The sequence below is a fragment of the Lontra canadensis genome, unplaced genomic scaffold, assembly GCF_010015895.1.
Source record: "Lontra canadensis isolate GAN:19392208 unplaced genomic scaffold, GSC_riverotter_1.0 scaffold193, whole genome shotgun sequence".
Taxonomy (NCBI): domain Eukaryota; kingdom Metazoa; phylum Chordata; class Mammalia; order Carnivora; family Mustelidae; genus Lontra; species Lontra canadensis.
Window position 1 is genome coordinate 1,451,192 of NW_022631187.1, and position 4,282 is coordinate 1,455,473.

Here is a 4,282-nt window from a genome sequence, read left to right on the forward strand (position 1 = left end):
CGCGCCGGCGGCCGCCCGGCTCGCACTCTGTTCTGGCCGTCTCGGCTCGGCGCAGCTCTGCGCCCCTCAGCGCCGCCGTGCGGGCCCGGCCACCGCGCTCCGCTCGCTCGCCCCGCGCCGCGCCGCTCCCGCCCGCCCGTCAGCCCGCCCGCCTGCTGCCTGCTCCGCGCCGCTCCCTGCTTCGCTCGCGCCCTCCTAGGCCCGCCGGTCGGCCCACTGCCCGGCCCTTCGGGCTTCGCTCGTGCTCTGGCCGTTCGCCCGGGCCGGTCCCGGGCCGGCTCCGCTCCGGCTCTGAGCCTGCTGCTCCCGGAGTTCCGGCTCGGGCGGGCCACCTGGCTCCCGGCGGCGCCACAGGCGCCGGACGGCGACACGGGGCTTCACTTAGTGCGCCTCTCGCTTCCGTCTCCCGTTAGCACCGCTGTGGCGGCCGCCGAGCCGCACGGCCCCGTGGCTCCCGCTGGCCATGCCCCCTCAGTCTGTCGCCATCTTCCGCTGTGCGGAGAACACCTTGAAAGCCCGTGTGCGAGTGTGTTTGGGGGGGAGCGGGGCGGAGAAAGAGGCACTGAGAGGAGGAGGGAGCGGGACTGGGGCCCCGACTGCGCCTGCGCCTCAGGACTCGCCGCCGCCCCCCCCCCCCCCCGCCACCAGCCCCCGCCGGCCGCAGCCTGTGCTGTTTGGGGATGTTTCCAGTCCACCCCCAACTCCATTCACTTCAGCGCCTCCGTTCATCCGCCCGCTCCCCGCGTGCACACGCCACACGCTGAGTCCCAGGCCACGGAGCTCTCCCTCCCCCGCCCACTTGGGCGCCCGCCTCCCTCCCCAGGGCGGCCTCTCGCTCCTCCCTGAGGGCTAGGGGACTTCTGAGGCTGATTCTTGGTGGCAGGAGGCTTCTCCTTAGCGTCTCGCTGCCTCCTTGGGTCGCCTCCTCCGTCCCCGTGACTAGGCGATGCTGGAGCCGGCTGCGGATCGGACCAGTCCCGTGTCCTAACTCAGCAGTCGCCCTCACTGCCCTGTCCGAGGCCAAGGCGGCCCCTGGTGCTGAAGGACAGCTCCCAGTTCGGCTGCCGCAGAGGACCGGGCTCAGAGAGCTCCCTGGAGGGGGCAAGACGGTGGGCTAAGGGTGGGTAGTAGAGATAGGGTGTCGTTTCTGCCCTTAGTAAGATTTACAGCAGCCTCTCCCCCTTCCTAGCTTCCTGGCTCCCCCTACAGGCTGCTGAGAATAGCTGAGAGAGAGTTAGGGAAGCTGCGCCGCCCGGATGGAACCATGTGCTTGGGCCTTTACAGAGTCACATGGCACTAGGAACTCAGACATACAAACGTCCTGCCACGCCACTAACCTTGTTTGGATTCCACCAAATCTCGGACTGGTCCTGTTGTCTACTTCCTTTCCTCACTCCCTCCCACTCCCAGTAACTCTCCCATTCAAATTTTTAATCAACCATTACCAGTAAAAATGTGTTAATATTAAGACTAACAGCAATAAAGAAAATTGCCTTTATTGAGCATATACTAGGTGCTAGGTTACTGCTCTAGGTACCTTACAAGCATTATTTCATTTAATCTTCATAACAATCTTATGAGATAGGCACTAGTGTTATCTTCATTTATGTATGAGGAAGCTGAGGTTTAGAGTGGTTAAGTTGCCTAAGGCCCCAGAGCTGGTAACTGATGAAGCCAAGGCAGAAACTCAGGCAGTCTGGCTCTAGAGCTCTCTTAACACTCCAGGAAAGCCCTGGAAAAATGAAGGGGTGGAAGACACAGCCCTGCCTTAAAGGAAATCGTAGTCTATAGGAGGAAAAGAAAGCATGAAAGTTGGCTAGTGGGAGGATTCATGGGCTGGAGACTTGGGTTCAAGCAATAGTTCTACCACTGAGCATAGCATGTGTCCTTGAGAGTCCCTTCTTTCTCTGAGTCTTGGTTTTCCCCTGAGTAACATGCGGGGATGCCAAGGGCTAAATGAGATGGGTGGGAATCATTAGCACTACTCGGGGTGGGTTGGGGTGGGTGAATGAATAGTTTCTGGAAGAGTGAAAATTTGAGCTGATATCAGGATTTGGGTGGGGGGTGGCAAGGGCGTTCCACTTAGGAAGAATGCAGGTGAATGTTTCAGGGATGAGGAGGAGCCCTGTATAGTTCTGAGGCCACAAGTGTACAGTTTGGATGTATTGGTGGTGAGAGCTTGTGGGGAAGGGAGTAGAGGTATATGAGACAAGGAACAAATCTGTCAGGCATTTGAGAGGCCTATTCATTCATTATGTTCCAAATACTATTCTAGGGACTAGGTGGGAGACTAGGGGACTAGGTAGTCATGGCCCCACCCTTGAAACGCTCATAGTTGAATTAGGGATGCAGATATTTTAAAGAAGTTGCAAACCAGTGTAATAAGGATAAATATGAATGGGAAGAAGGAGAGGTTTTCCTCCCATAAAGGAAAGGACCGATCAGCTCTGCCAGCTTCCCTCAGAGACAACTTTGCACACAGCCACGTGAGTTGGGAGCATTCATTCATTCATTTGGCAAACATCTTTTGAGGATTTGTTAGGTTCCAGATGATGTACTAGGCATCAGAGATATGGGCATGAGTAAAATATGTGTCTTAGGCTGAAGGAGTTCAGTTGAAGTCTTAGGGATGAGAAAGAATTGGCTAGACAGATAGGAGAGAAGGTGGTGTGTGAAGGATATCCCAGGCAGAGGGAATGTCATGTGTAAAGGCCCAGGAACATATCCAAGAATGGCATGTTCAGAAACCTGCAAAGTAGTTCATTGTGAATAGGTGTAAAATGGGAGCACTGCCAAAAATGAGGCTGAAGATTTGGCAGGAGTCAAATCATGAAGGGCCCTGGGTGCTGTGCTAAGTAGTTTGGACTTTATGCCAGGGGTACTAAGAGCCACAGAAGAGGCTGAAAGGTTTTCAGCAGGAGGTGACACAATCAGGTTTGTATTTTTAGAAGATTCATTTGGCTCCAGGATGGAGCTTGGGGAGGGGCAGGGGGAGACTTGAGGCAGGGAAACTGGTTAGGAAACTGGTTAGTAGTTCAGATGAGAGGTGTTAAGGGCTAAGCAAAGCAGCAGTAGGTAAAGAGAATAAATCCACATGGGAGGGAAATGACAGAATTAAAAGGACCTAGGACTGGCCTAGATGCAAGGAATAAAGTAGGGCTTGAAGGAAGATGAAACCAAAGGGTTCCAGTTAGTGACACTGGCAGGACTGCCCCTGCATCCCTAGGAACTGTCTCTCCAGAGCCATTCTTTGTTTAGTCCTTGGAGGGTTCAGTGTTCTGTTAAACAAAGAAGGCTAATCTCTTACAGATACCTGGTTGGGAGCTGATTGGCAGGGCCACTGTGATTGACACCCTTGAATGCCAATGAAAGAGCAGCCTGCCAGGCCTAGGCTATCAGCTCTGAGCACCTCTGGAGCTTTCTGTGAGAAGTCACTCAGGCAAGACTCCCTCCCTCCTCTGGCACACACACGGTGAAAAGTGTCTCACAAAGGTCCATTTATCACAGGAGCACAATATAACAATAACTTACCTGCACAGTACCTGCCGCACACAAAGGAGAAGTGGTAGCATACCAGAGGTCAGAGGAAGCTCTCATTTCCTCACTCTAGATTATACAAGAAGTTGGGATTGGGGAAGGGAAGGCATTGGCCTCTAATCAGGCCCCTGCAGCAGAATAGCCGGTGAGGAGGGAGTCTGCTGCTCCCTAGAACTGGTGGGCCCTGGCCAGTCTTCTTCCTAGCCCTTTTTCTCTACCTGCTCCAGGTGAGCAGAGGCTAAAGCTGGAGGCTAAGGATGGGTCACTTCTGATGGGACCCAGACTGCCCAGCAAGAGTGATAGAGTGCCTCCAAACCTGGTAGGGGGGAGACAACTTGGAGTAGAAGAGGAAGGGAAGGTTTTCCACTGTGAAATTCTGACAAATTAGGGAGAAGAAAAAGTGGGAGCCATTTAAAGAGACCAAATGGTTACACAGGGAACTTTCTGTTAAGCTCAGATCTTAAAAGTTCATAGGAAAAGGATGGAAACAAGAACTTGCAATTAAGGCTGAATCTAAGAACCTGTAAGAAGAGTGTCGGGATGGCTAAAGCACAGCTTGAACTACAGCTTGTCAGGCTTTGCCTAGATCCCACCTTCTGTCCCCACTCCTCCCTTCATATAGTTGGAATACTTTACCTCCGACCTGCAGGCTACATCTGTCCTAAGAGAGGAAGGATGGAAGTAACCTCATCCTGTATACTGGAACTCAGCATCAAGTAACCCCTCTGCCACTGGTCTGAGTCTT